The sequence below is a fragment of the Nyctereutes procyonoides genome, unplaced genomic scaffold (genome assembly GCF_905146905.1).
Source record: "Nyctereutes procyonoides isolate TBG_1078 unplaced genomic scaffold, NYPRO_anot_genome, whole genome shotgun sequence".
NCBI lineage: Eukaryota > Metazoa > Chordata > Mammalia > Carnivora > Canidae > Nyctereutes > Nyctereutes procyonoides.
This window is the reverse complement of record NW_026575035.1, coordinates 2073068-2098462: the sequence shown is the minus strand read 5'-3', so window position 1 is coordinate 2098462 and position 25395 is coordinate 2073068. Positions and strand designations below refer to the sequence as shown.

General features: G+C 42.8%; 1 long non-coding RNA gene across 1 annotated transcript in view; it reads right to left on the bottom strand.

The window, feature by feature from the left end:
- LOC129505192 (uncharacterized) overlaps positions 1–25395 on the bottom strand; it is a 52096-nt gene that overhangs the window by 509 nt on the left and 26192 nt on the right. The window lies entirely within an intron of this gene.

Genomic DNA, 25395 nt, shown 5'->3' with positions numbered 1-25395 from the left:
TTTACCGTCTGAACTCTTTTTAAGTATACAGTTCAGTAGTGTTAAATGTATTCATATTGTGGTGCAACAGATCTCCAGACTATTCCATCACATGACACCGAAACCCACTAAACACTAATCCCTCTGCCCTCCCCCAACTGGCCCTTGGTAACTGCCTTTCTTCCTTCTGTTTCTCTGATTTTGACTATTTTAGATACCCCGTGGGATTGGAATCATAGAGCATTTGCCCTTTTGTGTCTGACTTATTTGGCTTAGCCTAATGTCCTCTAGCTTCAGCCATGTTGCAGCACGTGACAGGATGTCCATCTTTTTAAAGACCATATAACATTCCATTGTCATATATATACTACATATTCTTTATCCAGTTGTATGTCAATGTGCACCTGGGTTATTTCTACCTCTTGGCTGTTGTGAATGATGTCGTGATGAACGTAGCTGTGTAAATATCTCTTTGAGATCCTGCTTTTGGGTTCTTCTGGATATATGCCCAGAAACTGGATTGCTGGGTCTTATGGTAATTCTATTTTTAATTTTTTTGGAGGAGCCTCCATACTGTTTTCCATAGTGATTGCATCATCTTAGACTCTCATTAATAGTGCACGAGAATTCCAACTTTTTCACATCCTCATCAACACGTTATTTCCTGTTCTTTTTTTTATTAATTTTATTTATTTATTTTTTATTTATTTATGATAGTCACACACACACACAGAGAGAGAGAGAGAGAGAGAGGCAGAGACACAGGCAGAGGGAGAAGCAGGCTCCATGTACCGGGAGCCCGACGTGGGATTCGATCCCGGGTCTCCAGGATCGCGCCCTGGGCCAAAGGCAGGCGCCAAACCACTGCGCCACCCAGGGATCCCTTTTTTTTTTTTTAAAGTAGTTTCCACACCTGGTGTGGAACCCCAGTGCAGGGCTTGAACTCATGACCCTGAGATCAGGACCTGAGCTGAGATCAAGAGCTGGACGCTTAACCAACCCAAGTACCTCTATTTTCTGTTCTTTTGTTAGTGGCCATTCTGATGCGTGCAAGGTGATATCTCATTGTGGTTTTGGTTAGGACACTCTATTTCACGTGAAGAAACTAAAGCCCTCATTGGAGCAGGCAGGTGGGACTTCCTTCCTGGTCACTAAGTCTAGGATTTGAACGTCTATACTGGCAAGTATGCCAGCCTCAGTAAATCCCATCCTGGGCTTCTTAGGGAGTAGTTCAAGCCATAAAGGAAACATGGTATGTCTTCTAGTCCATAAGTTTTAGTCAATGATAAGTAATTTAAAGCACTCTTTTTATATTAAAACAAACATAGATATATTATGAAACATAAAATTTATGTGCATTTAAAAAAAAACACACAGGACTCTATGGAACTTTGCAACCTGCGATGGGATGCTTTAAGCCAAACCCATCACAACCCTGGGAGGTGCAAGCTCTCTCTTCTCTGCCACCAGAAAACTGTAGTGGAAAGATCTGAAAAGCACTAGCATAGTCCATAGAGTACCATGAGCTTGTTTTCCCTTTCTTATTGAGTCATGGAATTGTGGGGGTGGAAGAAACATTAGAGAAAATCTTAACCCCCGCTGTCATTTTACAAATGAAGAAACAGAGGCCCCAAGAAGTGAAGGGCCACGCTTGCGTTCCCACAGCAGTGATTCCACATTCTCCAATCACAGCTTAGAGGATGTAAGTTACTGAGAGAAAACAATCACAGGCATAGAGGGACCACAGATGTACTCACACTCAACTCAGTTATGCAGAGAAAATGAGTTTATTTTTTTGCTCTGCGTTTAATTTGGCTCTATCAGCCAAGAAGTGAGAAGGCAAGAAGCAAATCTGTTTTAAACTTTTAATCCAATGCAATGCCCTCAAACAGGTCTTTAGGAGATGCTCAGTCTCTCCCTTTATATTTCTTCTCCCTTGATCCTCTCCAGAAGGTTAGCTAGGTATTCCGAGTGGCCCAGTGACCTCGTAGAGGCAGGATGACTGGGTCTTAGGACTGGCCTGCTGTTCTCTGGACCAGCTGCAGAGTGGCTCTTCTGAACTCCACCGGGGAATCTTTGGCTCGAGTGGTTCCTGAGCTTTCAGCTGGTGTCTGTTGCTAACATCCTGCAGCTGATCAACTTGCGGTCTATTCTTTGTCAGCTCAGAGTGTGGGGCCCTCCCTGCTGGCTTGGCCTCCCCTTGGCTTTCACTGGCGATTGACCCCTGAGTTTCTGCCCCATCCTCCATCTGGTCTTCTAGCCCTGCAGTCCTTGGCCCCACCAAGTCTTTGCTGCAAGGCCACCTCACCCTCTCATAGCAGGCTCCGTGCAAATGCACTAACTCCCAACATCCATGTCACGTGCGAGCCAAGGGCAGCTCCAGGGTGTACCGCAGACTCTAACCACACTGAGTTCTGTTGCTCTGGAGAACCCTGCCTAATACAGAAGGCTACGAAATTCCTACTTGATCTGTAAGAGTGGAAATGTTCCAGGCCAAGTAAACAAAAGACTAACCTGAATCATCAAAACAGAGAGTCACAGCCCTTCAATCAATTTCCAGACTTGAGCGGCTATTCAGGCCCAAAGCCCCTTGAATGAAGGAGAAGCCAGGGTTCCTTAAAAAAGGATCCCAATACACTGCCAAAAATGTAGACCATTAATGTTTCTCTCAGTCTTCCCCAGCAGGACCTATGCCTTTTATTAGGGTCACTGTGAATTGAGGGAAAGGAAATAATCAGAACTTCCAGGTACTGAATGCTGGCTCTGAACTGACCCTAGTTCCAGGAGACCCAAAGTGTTGCTGTGGAATAAAAGCTTATGGAGGTCAGATCAATGGAGTCTCACAGTAGACCCAGTGGGTCTCTGAAGCTATCCTGTGGCTATTTCCTGAGTTCTGGAATATGTAATTGGAGTAGACCTCCTCGGCAGCTAGCAGAATCCTCACATTGGTCCCCTGACCTGTGGAGTGGGATTGTGGGAAATACCTAATACCATTAGAACTACATCAACCTAAGGAAATAGTAAACCAAAAGCTATACAGCTATACCACATTCCTGGAAGGATTGTGGAGATTGGTGCCACCATCAAAGATTTAAAACCCCCACCACATCCCCATTCAACTCACCCACTGACCTATGCAGAAGACAGATGGATCATAGACAGTAACAAGTGATTATCATAAGCTTAACCAGGTGATGGCTCCAACTGCAGCTGCTACAATAATGTGGTTTTGCTGATTGAGCAAATTAACACAGTAACAAACTTTCTAGTATGCAGCTATTGATCAGGCAAATGTCTTTTTCTTCATGACCGTCCATGAGGCCCACCAGAAGCAGTGGGCTTTCAGCTGGCAAGGCCAGCAACACATCTTCACTGTCCTGGCTCAGGGTTTCAGCAATTCTCCAGTTCTATGCCATAATTTAGTTCACAAGGGTCTTGACTGCCTTTCTTTTCCATAGGATATCACACTGGTTCATTACATGGATGAAATTATGCTGAATGGACCTAGTGAGCAAGAAGTAGCAACTACTCTAGACTTATTGGAGAGACATTTGCGTGTCGAAGCATAGGAATTGAATTAGACAAAAGTTCAGGGGCCTTCTACCTCGGTGAAATTCCTAGGGGTCCCGTGGCATGGGGCATGTCAAGATATCCCTTCTAAGATGAAGGATAAGTTGTTGTATCTAGCTAGCCCATCTTATAATCAAAAAAGAAGTACAACACCTACTAGGCCTCTTTGGATTTTGGAGGCAACATACTCCTCATTTGGTTGTGTTACTTCAGCCCAACTACTGAGTGACCCAAAAAAAAGGTGCTAGATTTGAGTGGGGCCCAGAACAAGGGAAGGTTCTGCAAAAGGTCCACACTGCTGTGCCAGCTGCTCTGCTACACAGGCCATATGATCCAGCCGAACCAAGTGGGAGTGGCAGACAGGGATGCTGTTTTGGGCCTTTGGGAAGCCCTCGTAGGAAGTTCAGTGCAGGCCCTTAGGATTTTGCAGCAAAGCCAATTGCTCTCCTTTTAAGAAACAGATTTTTGGCCTGCTACTGAGCCTGCAGAGAGACTGAACATTTGACCATGGGCTACAAAGTTACCAGGCAAGCCGAGCTGCCCATCATGAACGGGGTGTTATCTGAACATTACACCATAAAGTTGGGCATGCACAGCAGTGCTCCATCATCAAATGGAAGTGGTATATATATATAGTCAGTTCACAGGAAAGTGACAGAAGAAAAGACTCAGGCCCAATTTACAGATGGTTCTGCATAATATGCAGGCATCACCCAAAAGCGGATGGCTATAGCACGACAGCCCATTGCTGGGACATCCTCAAAGGACAGTGGTGTACATAAATTCTCCCAGTGGGCAGGACTTCAAGCAGTGGACCTGGTTGCTCGCTTTGCTTGGAAGGAGAAATGGCCAGATGTTACATACTGATTTGTGGAATGTGCCCAGGGACTTGGAAGAAACATTAGTAGAAAGTTTGTGGAAAAAAAAAAATTTTGTGATGAGGAAATTTGAGGAAGAGGTATGTGGACAGATCTCTCTGGACCAAACAAAAACAAAAACCAACCATGAAGATGTTTGTCTCATGTGAATTTTAATTAATGGTGGCCTCATAGAGGAGGATTTCAGTAATAAAGTGGACAGGATGACACATTCTGTGTATATCCGTCAGCTCTTTCCCCAACCATGTCACTGCCCAATGGGCTCATGCATAAAGTGGCCATGGTGACACGCAATGGCTCATCTGCATGGACTTCTACTCATCAAGGCTGGTCTGGCTATAGTTATGACTGAATGCCAAATCTGCTAGCAGCAGAGACCAACACTGAGTCCTCAATATGACACCGTTCCCTGGGGTGACCAGCCAGCTAGGTGGGGGCAGGTTGATTATATTGGACCACTTCCATCATGGAAGGGTAATATTTTATTTTTACTGGAATAGACATTCCAGATATGGATTTGTCTTCCCAGCACACAATGTTTCTGCTTCTGCATTGTGTGATGAAACTACCATCTATAGACTTACAAAATGCTTCATCTACCATCATGGTAGTCTACACAGTATCACTTCTCATCAAGGAACCCACTTCATAGCAAATGAACTGGGCAATGGCCCAAGCTTGTGGAATTCATTGTTCTTGCCATGTTCCCCACCATCCTGAGGCATCTAACCTGATAGAACAATGGAATGGCCTTTTGAAGTCTCAGTTATAGCACTTGCTAGGAGATAATAACTTTCAGTCCTGGGGCAAGTTTCCCCAGAAGGCCATGTATGCTCATAATCAGCATCCAATATATTGTTCTGCCCCATTGCCAGGATTCGTGGGTCTAAGAACCAAGGGGTGGAAATGGTAGTAGTACCACTTACTATTACCCTAGTGACCCACTAGCAAAATATTTGCTTCCTGTTTCCACAATCTTATGCTCTGCTGGTCTATGGGTTTTAGCTCCAAGGGAAGAATGCTTTCACCAGGAACAAGAGCAATGATTTTATTGAACTGGAAGTGAATACTGCTGCCCACCACTTTGCACTCTGCATGCCTCTGAACCAAAGAAGGGAGTCACTGTGCTGGCTGGGGTGGTGATCCTGACTACTACGGGGAAATTGGACCACTATTCCACACTGAAGGTAAGGAAGAGTGTGTCTAGAATACAGGAGATCTCCTAGGAAATCTCTTAGTATCATCACGCCCTGTGATTAAGGTCAATGGAAAACTATAGTAATCCAATCCACACTACTAATGGCCTAGAACTTTTAGGAATAAAGGCTATGGTCATTCCACCATGTAAAGAGCCATGATCAACTGAGGTACTTGCTGAAGGCAAAGAGAATATAGAATGGGTAGTAGAAGATAGTTATAAATACCAGCTACAACTTTGAGGCCAGCTACAGAATTGAGGACTATAATTTGCATGGGTATTTCCTTCTTGTTTTGTTACAAATAATATCTTTGGGGTTTTTCCTCTCTCTTTTATCCCCTATCATGTAACAAGATGTATTAACTTTATATCATAGTATTTAAGTCTCATTAACTTTATGTCATAGTATTTAAGTTATGGGATATTAAGGAGAAGAATAAACATCACTCAAGAACTTTACTTCCTCTTTTGAGAAAGAAGTTAGTATGCTTTCAGCTGTATGTGGGATAGTTTTGTCATGTTGGGCAGGATTATGATGTCATTGCCTTTTTTTGGAGATTAAGCATGGTTTGAGAAGATGCAAATGGGGGCCAAGAATTGCACTTGACTGGACTATAAGGGTCCCAGAGAGTTGACCGAATTTTATTCTAATGTTTCTGGGAGGGTGTTTTTGGATGAGATTAACATGTAACCAGTAGAATGGGTAAAGCAAATTGCTCTTCCTAATGTGTGCGGGTGGCCTCCTCTAATCTGTAGAAGACCTGAATAGAACAAAAAGGCCAATTCTCCCAATAGAAATAATTCTTCCTGCCTTACAGCTTTTGGATTGGAACATCAGGATTACTCCTCCTTGAACTTGAACTTTAACATTGACTCTTCCTGGGTCCCCAACCTTGCTGGCTTTCACACTGAACTACACCATCTGTTCTCCTGGTCCCCAGACTTGGACTAGAACTAAACCATTGACTCTCCTGGATCTCCCACCTACTGACTCACCTTGCAGATTCTGGGGTTTAAAACCTCCATAATGTGTGAGCTGATTCTTTATCATAGATAGATAGATAACCAATCATTTTGTTTCTCTGGATAACCTGACAGATATAAGAACCTAGAACGACCTTCCTTTCCTGTCGGTTGTAAAATTTATTGTTGAAGTCTCCCCTTAATCTACCCTCCTGGCTTGGTTTCTAAAAGGTTGGGAAGCTATCAGACAGTGGGAAATGCAAAGAGGAAAATTGAGATGCATCCATTTAATATTTATGAAAATATTTCCCTTGTATGTAGATGAGTTCAAGGTGCTGAATGGCCACACTGTAAATGACCTACATAAATCTCCATCAGAGACAGTTTCTGCTTCAAAATGCATCCCAGTTACCACAATTACCCAATATTTCTGGAGACCAGCTTTTTCCTTCACTTAGCTTCTCTCTGTACAGGACCATATCATTTGAATCAAAGTTTAGAGTACTTGGCATGTCAAAGAATTTTTTAAAATATGTGAATGAAAGTTAATTTCTCCTTCTTTATTGAAAGAAGAGCCCAAGAGGTAATAGCTCTTGATCTCAGAAAGGGGTGGGGGGAAGAAAAATGTCCCCCAATATCATCTGAAATTTAGAGGACAAATTGTCCAATGGCTAGTTTGATGGATACTGGGCACACCTCAAACAGTGGCCACAGGAGGGGGAAGTACCTCTGACAGAGTGGATGAATGGCTGGGAACCCAACACTGAGCTCCTGGCTTTGGGAGCTGTGGTTCATATCTGAGACTCTTACTTGGCCCCACATAAGGAGAGTCAACTTTCTTTGAGAAGATGAAGGGCCTAAATAATGACAAACATGTTAAGCTGAAGACTGGGAGGCTCTTCCCTGAGCTAAAACCAAGAGTCAGAAGCTCAGCATACTGAGCCACCCAGTGTCCCATCTTTATTGTCTTTTAAATATGTGATATGAGTCTCTCTGAGCTAAGCTTAAATTCTATGTCGAATGGCAACACTTGGAGTACAAAGACCATTAAGAATCTCAATCTTCATGATGACTTGGTCTACACAATGCAAGTTGCAATCATTGGTGAACAGGCGAGTTCTACCTTTCGATGTCATTTTGTCTTCACTCCTCATTCTTCCCTCTTTTTAAAAATTTGCTGATCATTTATTGAAAGCCTTCTATGTGCTAGATCTTAAAAAGAAAAATAAAATAGGAAATCTCTAGTCTTAGGGACCCTACAAACCAGAGATATAGGAAGAAAAAGAACTTAGAATGTGATAAATGCATCAGGACACCATGACAGCACAAAGGAGCAACCCTTAGCCCAGCCTTTTAACTCCATTCTTCAAAATAAAGAGAATAATATTTTCCAGGCAACAAAATCAGAAGACAAACTTGGTGAATGTTCTAAAAGCAGAAATCAGATTAGTGAATCACATCACCGAACTACTTTGCCCTAATTAATATGAGACTGCTCCATGCTAGAGATAGGGCGAGATAATTTGGTAGTGGCTCCGACAAAATGAGTATTGATATTATTTTACATTTCAGCGACCAGCAATTCAAGATTTCATAGAGGTTGACCAGGACATTTCGCCACAGGACTTTGGTCACAAATCAGTCATTGTGAAATTTAGAACCCTTTAACATTGTCACAGGTGTGGTTTAAAAGAAGTCACATGCTTGCCCTCCCATCTCAGCCCCAAGTAGAAAATAGGAGGGAGGATTTGTGATTCTCGTCTCCACCTCCTATACCCCAGCCTCTAGCCTTCCTCTAGGGCAAAGAGCAGGGAACCACTTATCCTAATAGGGAGAAAGGAAAGTCTCCCACGATCACATTCCTGTGATTGCAGGAAGTATGGCCAGGTGGATCTCAGACTTGTATTTCTCATCCTAACTGTTATGTTTCCAAGAGACCTTTCAGGGCTAGTATCTGAAACTTGTCATCCAAAGGCTATGGAACCTGTTTAACTGTAATATCCACGTCTTATTTAATTTTAAACTGAGTAATAGTCACCAAATACTATTTTTTTTAAATTTTTATTTATTTATGATAGTCACAAAGAGAGAGAAAGAGAGGCAGAGATATAGGCAGAGGGAGAAGCAGGCTCCATGCACCGGGAGCCCGACGTGGGATTCGATCCCGGGTCTCCAGGATTGTGCCCTGGGCCAAAGGCAGGTGCCAAACCGCTGCACCACCCAGGGATCCCCAAATACTATTTTAATTATACAGCTAAACTCCCTCTAAAATCCTCATAAGTTTTGCATACAAAACACACACAGAGAAAGAATTTAGTCTGAACATTAGTTTCATAAAAGGAAAAGAAAAACAAGAAAAGGAAAATTAAGTGGAAGGTTCTTAAAATATTTTCGTGCATAAATATTTTGATTTTGTATAGTGTGGCATTAGTTTCTACATCACTCTTCCAGTGTACTTGTCTTGTTTTAATGCCTTTTTTCAGAAAGTTGAATAGTTAAATGCATCTTTCAAATGCCAAAATTTCTCTGAAATGTTTACATCAATGGCTAATGGATTTTTGGCACAATTATCTAATACAAATTCTTTGCTTTTGAAAAGTCAATAATACCGTTAAGACAATGTTGGATTTTTTTTTTGTTTGATTAACCTGCATAATGAAAAACCATTAACAAAAGAAAAAAGACAAAGCACAATTTGCCAGCATTCAAAGGGTTATTTTTGTTCAAAATTTCAACTAAAGGTATAAACCATAGTAGGTCTCTGAGAGCAAAACATCTTTATGTAGCTTTTATTATTGTTGCAGAGCAGAAAACCTCAGGCGCAGAAGTGGGGAATGGATTTTCAAAATGTGTCCCTATGTTGACCAAAGCCTGAAATTGTCATGAAACTTTGGAAGTGACAATAAAACCCAGGTGCCATCGTGAATCGTCTGTGGTGACCACCACTGAACCAAAATCATACAAAGCGCAACCCTAATAAATAAAAATTTCAAATTAAAAAAAAAATCTTGCAAACGTTTATGTCCAAACGTTGCTGTTAGACTATAATAATGCCATGCCATCTTCATTTTTCTTTTTCCTCTTGCATGGAGACCCATAAACAAATTGGACTTGGATTTTGTGTGTCTGTGCTTTCACTCGGACAGCAGGGTGTTGGGACAAACTGGGAGTCAGTACAGGCACAACACGGGGAGAGAGGACAAGTAGAGAAGGAGCAACGGCACCTCTGCCAAATCCTGTCAATAATGTATGGGGTGTCAGCAGTTGATCACCAAGCGTGGCCCCTCCCTCTCCTTCTGCAGGCTCCTTTCCCAGTGGACAGTCAGGCCAGCTGTCTAGGCAGCAGGAATAGCCCTCCTTTCCCAAGCCCAGACCTGTGGGAAAATCTTCATTGGCCAGTAATTGATTCCACCCTGCCAGCTCCATTACTCCAGGCTCCAGTCAAACTGGCAGCAAGCTGGGGAAGGGAGCCCACTGAAGGGGTGAGGGGGTGGGAGCAAAGGCCATCAGGCCCCCCTGCAATTAACACTAATCTGAAAATTGGCCTCTGATGGCAAAGCCCAGCACCTGACAGCTAATTACTTATGTCAGACTGACGTGCACTTCATATGGAAAGGTTATATATCAGAGACCAGGGTTTTCTTCTCCTCCCTCCAATCTTTTTTTTTTTTTTTTTCTGTTTGTCCTAGTTGAAAACAGTGGGGAATTGTTCCTGGTTGCTTAGATCCCAGAAACTGTGAAGGTTCTCATACCCCGAGAAAGGTTCCTAAATGTCCTAAGACCCAACACAGGTATTTTGTGCCCCTCACTGTGCTGGGGACCAAAAGACAAAGATATCGCAGAGGGTGGGGCTTATTTCCTGGTGAAAATGGAGCCAAAATGACCGAGTCATGGGAAATCCAAATAACCAATGTAGGTACAAGAGGGGGTTTTAAGAAGGGCAAACCAACTTTATTCACCTCGCTTTCAAAAAGCCAGTTCACAGTGGGGAAGGTCAGTAAATGGACTCAAAAGTGTGCTACCTTAACTTATTTTAAAATATTCTCTCTAATATTCATATATCTCTATAGTAAGTGACCCACACAGGCATTCTGTCTTTAAGTTGCTGATTGGATCTGCCTTGCCAATAATAAAAATGATTATTAACAGGGGAAAAGGATTTATATAGGACTTTCCCTTTCTACTTTCAGTCAACAAGCATGTTTTGAGCATATTTTATTTTTCTTAGAGTGAGAGAGAGCGCACATAGGCATGCACACGAGTGGGAGGTGGGGAGCAGGGGCAGAGAGAAAGGGAGAGAGAGAGAGAATCTCTCTGTGGGGCTCGATCTTATGACCCTGAGATCATGACCTGAGCCAATATCAAGAGTCATTGCTTAACTCAATCAATGACGGAGCCACCCAGGCGCCCCTTGAGCACCTTTTATGTTATGCTAGGCACTGTGCTGGGTTCTGGACATATGAGATAGACACGTTTCTTGCTCTTAGAAAGCTTAAGCATTGGAGAGTGACACAGATAAGGAAGGAAATTACAGCATAGCATGCTCCACGTTAGTTATGGTGAAATACAAGATCTCACCTGAAGGAGGACCTGACCTACATTTGCGTGGAATGAAAAGTGACTTCCAGGCTGAGATCTGAATAAACAGGATGTAGGCAGGCACAGGAGGGAGGGGGTAACAGTGGACAATAGAAAAGATAAAGGAAATGTCATGTACCCCAAGCCTAATGTGGGAAAGCATTCAGCAGTGTTGAACCCTAGAGTCGGCACGACCCAGATGAGGCCGATATTTAAGGCTGATGGTTAATTCATCCCAAGGGTTTCCAAGTAAAAAAGCATAAGGCTTCTAGTTTAATGGATATTTTGTTATTCATCCTTGCTCTCCCTATCATCCTACAGGACCTTACGCCAGGTACCTAAGCACTGGACAAGGCCATGCCAGGGAAAATGCCATATGGTTACTGGGTATGAGAGCAGCAATCAGAAGACCTGGGACAGTAGACAAGGACAATTGTTTGCCACCAACTATCTCGCTCTCCAATGGGACTCCCTTTCCCCCCATCACATGTGAGTCTGGGTTTTCGTAAGGATGAATTTATTTATCTAACAAATGTTGAGTGTGTCCTCTGTGCCAGGTGATGGGAGGCACCAAGGATACCGAAGTGAACAAGGCAGGCATGGCCCCTGCCTTCGAAGAGCTAGTATATTCTAAGAAGACAGATATGAAACCGACGGTTATACAAAAAAAATCAATGTCGTGCAGTAAGTGCTAATCAATTAGGAAGTGCAGTATCAAAAATCATCGGCATGAAACTGTTGAAAGCTATATATAACATCTGAAATGAAAGATACTGTCATGAAGACATTTGTGAAGTGAAGTCATGGGAGGAAAAGACAGGAAAGAAGGGCACCGGGGTTGAGTTCTTGCTGTCCGTCTGGCACCGGGCTAGTGCCTTACATGCACCCTGTCAATGGTGTCTCATAATGAACTTATGAGGGTATCACCATTTCCCCTATTTGCCAAAGAAGTACTGAGACACTAGAGTTAAAATTAACTCACTAAAGAGGGGGAATGGTTTGGCCCGGGCTGAGGGTGACAGCTTCACTCCATCTCCGCCCACCAAGAACAAAACCCCATTGGCATGTCCATCAGCCTGTCCACAGACTTCATTTTTCAGGACTAGGGAACTAGCTCCTGGCCAGGCCTAGGACCAGAACAAACCTGACCGAAGGTTCTGGGGCTCCTGCGGACTACCTTTCCACTTAGAGTTATTGGCTTCTATCATTGGGCGAGAAGACTTGTAACACTTTCTCAGGCACGAGACCCTTTTCATAAGACCCAGTAGATGTCATAACAACAAATTTCTATCCCAATCCGTCCACGGCACTACCTACCAGGCTTTTTAAGAAATGTGATCCCAAGTATAGAAAAATTCGTCGAACTTAGGGTTTCAAAAGGCAGAGAAACTGCTATCAAAGCAGAAAGGCCGGGCTTTTCAAGGTTTCTGAAAACAGGAAACCAGAGAAGTAGACGGAAAAGAAAAAAGACCTCGCACCCAGATGTGCCGTCAGCCGAGTGTTAGTCATCCCACACCCGGGTGATTTCAGACGAGCCCCCAGTGGCAGAGTTATGACTGTACAGTCATTACGCCCGGTGAGTGCTCAGGGAGCACTGCAGTTTGCACAGTCACGACCGACTCCCCCGGCACCGGCGCAAAATAACTTTGCTTTCAGTAAGTGACGACCAGGGAAGCACGGGTCCGGGGCTCAGACACAAAAACCTGATGAAAGCAAGCAACCTCACACTCTGCATCACCCCCACCGGTCCCGGGTTCTGAAGTTTTCTCAGGACACAAAGCCTACAGCTCCAACTCAAGTGACCCCTGAGCCGGGGCTCTTGTCAAAACGATGTCAGCAGCAGCTTCTGGAAACCGCAGAAGCTGTGATCTCTGTCCTTAACAGATCATTATGTTTGGGCTTCCCAACCGGCCACTTGGAGGACAGAAAGAGAACACTAACCAGAGTGACCAGGCTGTGGCCTGCACTTGGCCCCCTGCTCCTGTTCGGAGGCCGCCTCCCCACGCAGGCCTTTTTTTAGGCACTCCAAATGGAAACAAGTCTGATAGTCTCTTGGCCCCTAGCGAGGTCTCCATTCCACAGCTACTGCTATCGGTTTAGCAAGAAACCCAAGTGGGTGACACGCTCACATCCACTTGTGTTTCCTAAATGCTTCTCCGGCCAGTGTTGAAAATGCTTAAATATTATCAAAGTCCTGTTTTCCCTTCATCTGTCTTTCACAGTATCTTATTTTTTTTTTCTTTCAGTGAAACGAAACACCTCTGGTGCCAAGAATGAGCATGATTTTTTTTTTTAAAGCTTTGCTTTGTTTCTACGGAATGATCTCATGCTGATTTGCTTATAAATGGTGAGATTGTATGATTTCTGATTAAAGAGTCTATACTATCCGTTTTGTAAATAAAGCATTCATGTTCTGGTTCTTCTCGGAAGTCAAGAAAGAGTGCCTAACCCTAGCCTCACTCTACGCGTGGTGTTTCTTGCAAGCCAGCCCATGGAATGGCCAAGGGCGAGAATGCCAATATGCCCACCTGGCTCCCTACCACAACCCCCAGTTTCCATTTCCTTCTGCTTACCGCTTACCACATATCACAAAACCATATGTATGCCCAGGACCCCAAAATATTTCTGCATGAGGGGTTCCCTGCACAGCCCTCTGGATTGCTGGAAGTCGGCCATCACTCTCAAAGCTTCCGAAGTCCCTGGACACCATCAGAGTGCCCCTCCAAGCCGAGTGACACCTGCTCTCTGCCTGTCTGGATGGGTGGAAGCCTGCTGTGAGATCACTGGCACAGTGGAAGACCTCCGGAGAACTCCCTTAACCAAATGGTAGGCAGGTGGGCATCAAGACCATCGCTCCAGGGGCTGACTTGGAGCACTATATTCAAAATCATAATCCTAAAAAAAAAAAAAAAGCGTTTTGGCAGCCCAATATATAAACTCTCATCAAGTTTAATAGAGAATGATTATAAAGACAGGCTGTCCTTCACTTCTCATTTGGCCAGATTCTGATCTCTTTAGGGCCTATTTGGGACCCATTGACAACATGCGTATGGTTTCACCTGGATCCGCCTTTTTAAAACTTGATTAAGTGCACCGAGAAGCTGACTTAGAGCAGGATTTTTGGAAGCGGGATGACGGTTTTCAAAAGTAGTAATAATGACTACGGCTCGAGCTTACCGGATGCCTATTCCAACAAAGAGAAATGCCACATCTTTCATAATCATTATCTGGCACTAACTGATATGCAAATCCCCCTTGCACCCACCCTCACCCCCCCCCCCGGGGCACAAAGTTGTGTGCTGCACAGCTGTGAGTCATCAGACATTAATGTGGACTTAATTTGAACTGGTGCTGGAGGTAGTGGGCACAACTCAAATTAGACATGTGGTGGGCGTTTAACCACAATATTACCAATTCCCATTCTGACATCTGACAGCCCTTAATAATTAACTGCATGTAAATGGTCGACCCCTCCCTCGCTGCTGGACCAGTCTCCGGCTATCCCAGGCTCCGCATTGTAATTGCAAGTGGGGGCTGTCAGTTGCACTTGAGACAAATCATAGGCAAAAGATCAGACAGCTTTAGGAGCCCCGGGTTCTCTGATCTATCTGCCTTTTAATTGGACTGGACGGCCTTCCCAGTAGCTCCCATATGCCACCTCCTTAGAACGACATAATATTGTCTCTGGGTAAGAGGGAAATTGATTGTGCTTTGAGGCTTAATTGGAGGCTTTGGGGAAGCGTGCTTTTGTGGTGGGACTTTCAGGGTTCCCCCAGCACTGCCCCCAATTCGCACGTCACTCTTCCTCTTCTGAATCTGCATTCTTGTACAACTTTTTCTTTCCTCTCCTTCTAAAATGTCTTATTCAGATTTAAGCCCCAGGCTGACGGGCTGACATTCCTTCGGGTCCCCCATTGAAAAAACAGATTGGAGCTCTCTGACAACCTAAGGGAAATGTTGCAAGATAGAGGTGGTGAAGCCCAGAACCGTATACCCATCACCTCTTTTGAAATTAATATCAAGTTGAAACTTGGAAGCCCATGAGACAAACATCCTACTGCGTCTACTCAGCCGAGCGAAGTTCCTTGGTGTTTGTCTTTGTTGCACGATGCAAAGATACAACCGATTATTTAGGAGAGTATGACCGCCCACAAAAAGGTCATGTTTGTAAAGAAAACCTTGGGTATAGCACACATACAGGAACTAAAGACACAATTACATTTATAATCAAGTTATGTGGGATGTGCATAGCAATAGAAGTGAATTTTACTTTTGTACAATGGATGCGAAAAGAATTTACTAAGCAATCGAGTAATAGAAAACTGATCACAGAATTTGTAAAACAAGTAAAAGCATGAAATTCTCAATGCTGTGAACGTCTTTGATGTGCCATGGAAGTACTATTGATAGCCTGATTAAGAAGTTTGTTCTCCTTTTAGTAAAATAGATCCCCTAAGAACTTGTCCCAAATAATATTTTATTACTGTAGCTGGATACTCTTCAAAGTATTAAATTTGCACTTTTTTTTTTTAAGATTCTACAATTGCAACTGGATTTGCCCAAGTCAGGCAGGTTTTCCAGTGGAGCTAGAGGATGCGTGATGCCAGCTCCCCCTAAGTATAGCAAGCCGACCGATACTACGTGTTAAGTAATAAATATGTAAACAATTAATGCGGCTGTCAGGCTCTGCCTGGGTTCTTAATCCTATATTCACCCCTCAGGCTGAGTAAGCACACTTGAAGTATCAGCCCAATGACATCCTAATGGAATAAAAATGAGCTCCGAGGGAATAGGAGGAAGAAACAACAACAAAAAAAATACACTAAAGAGAGAGAGCATAAAGAGAAACGTTCTTTTAAAAAATCATTCTGTGTATTTGTATAGAGAATGCATGAAGCAAACAGACATGAGAGCCCTTGGAACTGAAAATATGGCTGTGTCCTGGTCATTTCTCTGTCACAGAAGAAGAATAAGCCCTTTTCAAAGCCTGGTCTGAAGGAAGGGCTAACATCAAACGGCCCCAGAATAACCAGGAGATTAAAGCCCAAAGCTATTCAGCTTCCTGCCCTGTAACTAACTAATCTACTTAGAGTTGGACGAAGATGAGGGGCACCATTGTACCAGAAAAAAACATTTCCAGGTCGGATGCTGCAGCCTGCACCATATACTGAAAGGCGCCAGGAGCAGAAGGTAAAGGACTTGAGCTGCTGCCCACCCTACACCTGCCCTGTGGCCCCAGGCAGGTTCCTACGTGTCCCTTCCCCAGGGGTTCACGGGCTGGCCGTCCCCCCACCCCCAGCCCCCGCGCTGTCCACCTGAGAACAGCCTCAGCACAGTGAGAAGTGCAGGAAACGCTTGCTGGCAGAGGAAGACATCGGCTCCGTTGCCAGGGCTCCTTGCAGCCAGTTCTCTGTTCTCCTCGTCATTGGCACAGGCCGGGGCACCTCTAACATTCGTGGGTTCCCCGACTCATCCCTGCTCCCCAGGCTCCATTTTTAACTGCTAGTTTCTAAGCACTCCCACGTCTTGCCAGCTCCTGGGTCTGGCTCTCCCTTATTCCATTCCCGGCCTAGCCTTGGCAGTTCTTGGTCCTGGCCTCCGGTATCTGCCACAATTCAGGGTCCTGGCATGGCAACAGTCCTTTAACTAGAAACCTAAAAGTATTTTGGAAAATGACTGTGAGCTGATATGAAAGAGTAGAGCCAGTTCCACAAACCAGCAATGCTGACCCACAGACCTGGCATACTGTTATTTGATGAAACTTAGGAGAAACTTTGCACAAGTTTTTAAGTCTGTTCCTGCCTCCTCTCTGCCAAAAAAGAAAAAAAAAAGTCAGGTATTTTTATCTGCTAGGCTTACATTCATATGCATACAGTTGACCAGCATATAAAATTGAGAATACTGTCAATACTTAAACTAGAAAATGAAGTGTCTGCAAATATTCGCCTTGCAGTACCCTCAACTACTCACCATATCATAAACAGTAAATTATTATGATGTACTCAAATTTAGCCAAAATGTACTGTAACAATCTATTTAGTGAAAAAATATTGATGAGTTATAAAGCAACTTTCTATCATCAAGATATCATCGAAACCTATGAGATACTACTCTAAGGTAACTTAACATTGGAATAGAACCATAAAAAAAAAAGAAAAGAAATAGAACCATAAGAATTACATTCTGCTTCGAGATATATTTTATAGTTCAAACATCCTGACCAATCTGTCCTTCCTCCATCCCCCAATTGCATTCCATTCAAGGTGATAATGTTATTTCCCTAAGAATAGAAGAAAATAACTTGGACAATAATACAGAGATCCTATTTACTGGACAGCATTTGCACCAAACTATTCATTAAATGCTTGTCGAATTATAAATGGGTGAATAAATGAATGGATGGATGAAAATCCAACTGTTGTGATTGTTACTAAAAAAATTCTAAACCAGTACCTAATCTTTTCTCCCCTCACCCCCCACCCCCAAATCTGGTAGCTCAGGAGACTTTCCTCACTCTAAGGTGGCATTTAAATGACAGTCCAGAAATAATTTTCAAAGTGAAAAGAAACATATGATTCAGGTTCCTTTAAAAAGTCAAACTAGTTCGACCAGGTTGGTTTTTCCCCTCCTGTGCACTTGACCCCTGCCCTCCTTGGCTGCTGGAACTGATTAAGAGGTGCGAGCAATCCTACCCTAGCTGCTGTTTGTTCACAGCGATGAACCCCAAGGCGGCCAAACTCTTTCTCTAGGCAACCAAAGTCACAAAGAATGCAAGGAGGCAAACTCTTCATTATGGTACTTCCCGTAACTACAGAAGGCTTTTCTTGAAAGTGTCTTTGGTGCTCTATTTGTATTTTGTTTTTATGAAAACTCGAAAGTCAGTGGCTCCAAGGGGAGACGATTAAGATCCTCACTCTCCACCTCACTAGAGGCATTTGTAAACCCAAGAAAGCCAGGGAGAGCTCAGAGCACTTACTCATTTTATTGGGCAACCTAAGTGCAGATTGGTAGTGGGGGGTAGTGAAACGAGGACCTCAACCAGGCTGAACAAGGATCCCCCAGGAAACTATTCCAACTCTCTATCATCAGCAAGATTCCTGAGAAATGCAGGCAGTTCTCACTTTTTCACCAATTCCCATTTGCTGCTCTGTTTATTCTTTGCTACATAGTAAACAATTAGATTTCATGCCTAATAGTTTTACTCATGAATTCAAAGGTTCTACCAATGTATAGATGGAAACAACAGCATTTGCACTTGCCAAAATAAGTAAATATATAGTTGAGAGTCTACCTAAAAACAATACGCTAAGTGGTCTACAAGGAACCCATTTTGGCTAAAAGCAAATTCTGATACTTCATTGTGCCCCCAGTGGAGAGTAGTACCAAAAACTCTTAAGACTGTCAGAGTTGGTTTGAAATCCAGCTTTAAGACTTAGTGGCTACGTGATCTTAAGTAAGTTAGAGCAGCTTATCCATGCCTCAGTATTTTCTTCAATAAAATGGAGATAATACCTATGTAATAGGGTTCATAAGAATTAAATGAACAAAAATGTATAGGAGTAGACAGCAATCCTAGCACATAATAGGCATTTAATAACTATTACTACTACTAATATACTATTGCAAGTACACCAAGGGCTTTGAAAAGTCTCAAGCCCTAGACAAATGTAAAATATTATCGATGACCATATGTTTGGGTTTGGCGTGTAGGCAATGCAATTCTGAATTTAGAAACACACAAGTAATAGCACAGGGATAGATAGAAGGATCAAGGCACCAGGGAAGAGAGTCCCAAAATAGATCCACATATATATGGACGATTTCCAAATTAAGGTGCCAAGTGAATCCAATGGGGAAAGACTTTTTAATAAATGTTGTTGGAATAGCTGAATATCCATATGAAAATAATTAAATCTGTTTCATTCTATAAGCAAAAATTAATTTGATCTGGATCATAGACCTGACCATAAAACCTATAACCCTTAAGCATCTAGAAGAAAACATTGAATATCCTTATAACTCTTGAGGTAGGCAAAGATGTCCTAGACTGCATATAAAAAGTAATGACCCAGCAATTGCACTGTTAGGGATTTACCCCGAAGATTCAGATGCAATGAAACGCCGGGGCACCTGCACCCCGATGTTTCTAGCAGCCATGTCCACAATAGCCAAACTGTGGAAGGAGCCTCGGTGCCCATCGAAAGATGAATGGATAAAGAAGATGTGGTTTATGTATACAATGGAATATTACTCAGCCATTAGAAACAACAAATACCCACCATTTGCTTCAACGTGGATGGAACTGGAGGGTATTATGCTGAGTGAAGTAAGTCAATCGGAGAAGGACAAACAGTGTATGTTCTCACTCATTTGGGGAATATGAATAATAGTGAAGGGGAATATAAGGGAAGGGAGAAGAAATGTGTGGGAGATATCAGAAAGGGACACAGAACATAAAGACTTCTAACTCTGGGAAATGAACTAGGGGTGGTGGAAGGGGAGGAGGGCGGGGGGTGGGGGTGAATGGGTGACGGGCATGGAGGGGGACACTTGACGGGATGAGCACTGGGTGTTATTCTGTATGTTGGTAAATTGAACACCAATAAAAATTAATTTATAAAAAAAAAAAAAGAAAAAAAAAAAAGAAAAAAAAAGTACTGACTATAAAAAAATAATAAATCAGGCTACATTGAAATTAAAATTTTCTATACCATTAAGAAAATTAACAGACAAGCCACAGAAGAGCAAAAGTAACTATACACATATCTGATAAAAGACATATCTAGAATATATAATGAGCCCCTGTAAATTAGCAATCTATTTTATTTTATTTTATTATTATCTTTTTTAGCAATCTATTTTAAAAGGGGTAAAAGATTTGAACAGACACTTCACAAGGTAAGAAATATGATTGTTCAATAAGCACATGTAAAAGTGCATGTCAACAGTCATCAGGGCAATGCAAATTAAAACCAGACTGAGATACCATGTCACAGCCACTAAAGGCCAGAACAAAACAGACCAACAATTGAGGATGCGAAACCCTTGAAACTCTCATGCATTACTACTGGGAATCAAAATGTTACAACCACTTTAAAGAGCTGTTTGGAAGTTTATGACTTTAAAGTTACCTTATGTACTAGCAGTTTCACTCTTAGGTATTTACCCAAGAGAAATGAAAACATATATCCACAAAAAGAGCTTTTCTCGTCATAGGCATATCAACCCAAATGACCATCGGCGGGAGAATGAATAAACTGTGATATACTCATACAACCGAATACTACTCACAAAAGAACAAACTATTGCTACACACACACACACACACATACACAGTGTGGATGAATCTCTAAAACATCATATGAATGGAAAGAAGCCAGATACAAAAGGCTGCGTGCCATCCGATTCCATGTATATGAAACCCAAGAATAGGCAACACTGATCTATGGTGACAGAAGTCAGAAAGCGGTGGTTTTGTTGGGAATGGGGGCATGCGGAAAGGCTGAAAAGGGGTTTGGGGAACTTCTGGAATAATGGAAATGCTCTATATCTTGTTTTGAGTGGTTGTCACATGAGTGTACAAAATTGTCAAAACTCGACAGACTGGGCACTGAAGATCTCTGGATGTTAGTATCTCATCTCGACACAGCTTCACACACAAGGCCAAGTGACTGAGTCCCTGACCTCCCAGAGTTTGCACCTGTGCTGAGGACAAAAGGTATTGCCCCATTTAGATTATTAAAGAAATTAAATTACATTTATAAAGTATCTGTGAAGTCTAGCCCATTCAAACAGCATGTTGCATGACACACAACAAAATGTTTCCTGTGAAGCCAGTAAAGGGTGTGATCTGGATGGGGCTTTAGTGCATAAAGAACCTCTTTTGGCCTTCACTCCCGCTATTTCTTGTGGTTTACTGAAAAGGACTTGGCAGGTGCCTGTGAAGGGAGCCATTCTCCTCTGGGCAAAAGAGCCCTAGGTTATTAAATTCTTCCTCCTCCGGCCCTGTTCACCTCTACTGTTTATTGTTTTGTCTTGTTTATCTGTGGCTGCCAGCCCAAGGCAGGCTCTGTCCTCCCTCTACTCCCCCCAGGGATTAGCCCTCACTCAACACTCCGTCATGTTTTCACTACTGATCTTAGCATGGTCACAATATGGCTAATAAAAACAGCCGCCCTCCCCAATGCTTCACACTCTTCGTCCTGGGGCCAGAAAGCAAAAATCCAAATCGTTTCTTGCCCTCCCTCAGTTTTACTCTTACATTAGCTTTCTGTATTTGTATCTCAGGGCAATCCTGCTCTTCTAATTTGTGATGTTCTAATTGATAGTGACATTGGCCGAAACTTAAAAACCACTCATCAGAAACCATTCCTGGCTCCCTGGGTCAGTGGATGAAGGGAAGTGTCCTGACACAGTTCAAAAAAATACTCTGTGGGGTGCAGAAAGGGAGAAGCCAAGAACAAGTCCTTTATTTGGGGCATTGTTTCCATTTCTAAACCATTCTATCGGTGTCCTCTTTTCACTCACAAATGGAATATTGTTCCCTTTCTGTCTGCCAACAAACCCAAAGGGGAGAGGAGACAGAGAGTTTAAGAAATGGGGCAGGGAAAGGGTTTATAAAATGGTTTGTTTTATGTGTTAAAATACATAGAATGGGGGGGGAGCCTGTTCAGTTACATTGTTCCTCCCTCATTTAGGGCAGATTAAATCACATGGAGCAGATGGAAACAGTTTGCAAGGGAAGAGCTACCACTGAGACCACCACTCTAACCTTTGGTGTGTGCTCCCCATTCAGTAAAAACACGTGTGATTAAAGGTATACAACAACCTAATTGATAATCCCCTGAAATAGCTTTGGTACACCTGCTGTAACCATCCACCCTGATTCCTTAAAACCAATGGGGTCTTCTCGCTGGGAGATCAGTTCTGTTCTTGCCTTCCATATTTTGGTCTTTTAGAGATGAAATCCTTCAAGCTTTTTAGCCACCTATTTCCAAAATGTCCACATTCTACCCATGCCTCAGGATTCCTGATCCAGTATCACCTCACTCAAGACCGGCCCCTTTTGTTTGCAGATCTTGAACGTTTTCTTGCTTTTCTTATCATTACATTTGGGCTCTACTCTCTGAGAACACTTCACATGTTCAACTTTATCAATCACCTTTTCTTCCTGCAACTCTCAGTTGAAGGACTGACTTCTCAGTGAAGCATATATCACATATATACCTCTTCTAGGTAGACTGTCCTGTAATTTCATCATACTTCATGGATATCTCCATAAAGCAATTATTTTCTTATAGATGCTTATTTGCTCCTGTCTCTGGTCTCTGGGAGAGCAAGAATGATGTCTCTGCCCCATTGCATACTCAATACAACCCTTTACATGGAGTATACAGTACATATCACACACACATTCATTGAACTTATCTTTTTGGAGGTTATTATGGACATTGCTTTGTTTTTCTCTGAAGTAGAGAAGTCTGAAACAATATTGAGTATCATAAATCATAAACAAAATGAGTACAAGAGTAGCAGGTGTAAAGAAAGTAGCAATGGTAATGGGGGACGACTCTTTTGAGAAATTCATTGTTAAAAAAAAAAGAGAGAGAGATGGAAGACTAAAGAGAAGTGGAGGAAGGAATCTGGATAAAAGTAAAGGCTTGAGGGATTTTTGAGGACTGAGCATGTATGTAGGCTCTGAAGGGGGACCAGTGGAGAAAGACTGAAGATAAAAGAGAAAAGTCACAGTGAAGAGATCAAAGTCTTAACCCAGATAGAGGAGCTGGGATTAAGAGTATGGCTGGAGGGAAATTTTTGGAAAAAAATAAAATGCCACTTGTTCAGAATAGTAGGAGGAAGGAGAGGATGAAGGAATGAAGAGGAAGAAAGAAGAGAACAGTGAAAATACAACTGAATGGAAATAATATACTTTCTTAATAAGCAGCCTCAACTGGAAGTAGAAAAGTCAAGAGAAGTCCTAGAGGGCTTAAGGGGGGGTGGTGGAATTTGGAGCACTCAGTGGAGCAGGAAAGGATTGCACAGAGGTTAAGTGACCTTGTGAGGTCCTTCTCAACTATCCTCCCCAGAAACACTCCCCCAGCCCATATTAATTACACAATCCCAAATAAAGAACAAAACTAGCTAAAGAGACAACTTTAAGACCTAGAATCCATAGACTACTCAGGTTGAACCAGTAATTATGAAAAAGTCACTATGAAGTTTCACTTACTAAGTTAGTTTTCCTAAAATATAAGCAGCCCTCTGGGAGAAGCTTCCAAATCAGTACCTGATGACCTAAAATCAATTAGGGAAAATTTATCTAGCGCTTCTGATATACTAGGTCCTGTGGTGGCCTAGGATAGAAGGGGTCTTCCAACCTCAAGAAGTATAAAAACTACTGGATGCATACTGAAAGAGATAGCTTTCCATTAATTCAACAAAATCTGCATGCTACTATGTGCCAAGCATGTTGCCCTTGATGCAACATCTTGTCTGCAACAGACAGAGATAGTATCAGAGATAGTATGTGTCTTCACTGTGAATGCAAGTTTCTTAGATGAAAGACATTAAACAAAACCAACCAATTATTTAATTATAAACTCATAAACTCACAAATAAAAAAATTGAGTGCTAGGAAAGCATGTAATAGGCCTAGCGAGGCAGTCAGAGATACTTTCTAGAGAATTAAAGGATATAAAGGAATTACTTAGGCCACATAGATAGTGAGATAGGCCTCCTAGGCAGAGAGAAGTCCATGCCCAAGGCTCTGAAACAGTAAAGAGTAGGACAATTGAGAAAAATGAGTGGATGACAGAGTAGTAGCTGGCATACCTACAGCATGGGCAGTGACAGCAGGATGAGGATTGACCTGATGGGGAGCTCTGTGAGCCACATTAGGGGTTTGGATTTTATCTTAAGAGCAGTGAAAAGTCACTGATGGTTTTAAACAGATTAGGTTGCACTTTTAAAAGGTAACTCTGCAGAGTGGAGAATGCATTTGAGATGCAGTCAAGATTGGACGCTGGAAGACCAATTGGGAGGATATTGTAGAAACTGGGCATGAGCAATAAGGGTGGCTTGGACTGGATGTGGCCCTGGAGATGGAGAGAAGCAGATGGGCTTGGGAGAGGTTTGGCAGGGAGACTGACAGGATCAGTTAATGGGCACGTTGGGGAGAGGAGCAAGAAGCAGGTGGCAATAGGTGAGTGAGTGCACAACATGCCATCAATTTAGACAGAAACATGGGAAGAGGACCTCCTTCTCCAGCTACGAAGTAGCTAAGCATGCATCCGAAAATCTTAGGCCAGTTCCCCAATCCAGCCCTGCGTAGCACAGTGAGAACACTGCTTCCTCAGGTACAAACACTGACAGTAGCTGGGTCTGTGGTAATTAAAAGGTCAAGCACTTTGACTCATATGCGTACTCAAGTGCTACCTGGCAGGGTGTTAGCCTTTCCTTCCTTCTTTCCCTGACTCATATCTCAGCCTGACACCAGGAACAAACAGAACTCTATGATTTCTTTTCTTTTCTTTTTTTTTTTGAGCTCCCAACAGCCATTTTACATAATCCTCAACAATAACCAGCCTTTGAGTATCCAGGCACAGGCTGTACTCTGTGCTTGGAGACACTTATCTTCCACACTTCGATGAAAAGATAAGCATCCAGTCTATAGATAATGCATTAGGCAGCTCCCGCAGCATTAGGCAATGTGTTTTCCCTTCTACTTTTCTGTTCAGCCATGAAAAGTGCCGGCCTCAGGATTTGCCTGGGCTATCTTAATCCCTCTTCACCTACTGTAGCTGTTTACTCCTGGTGATGGGTTTGACACCTAACACAGTGTTAAAAGGAAAAGGCAGGGATTCAAGATTCAAAGGAGCAGCTCAGATTCTAGTTGTAAGGAGGAAGTCTTCCTGCTGCTTAAAGAAATCAAGGCAATGGCCCACTCTGCCCCAACCCCCACCTACAGAATCAGCATATCCTCAACTGTAAGCCTGAGACTCAGAGAGTGTTTAGAGGGCCCCAAGCCTAATGTTGGCCATAGAATTCCAAAGGGAGATAGAGTGAGAAGACTCTACCCATGTTCTAGTCCTAGTTCTGATAGGCCAAGTGACCTTGAGTAAGTTATGAAGCCATGGGTCTCATCTTTCCAAACACGGAATGAAATGGAGTGTACCGTCTCCTCTCATAGTTTATCTCAAAGTCCTCAAAGCTTCAATTGTCTTGACAGTA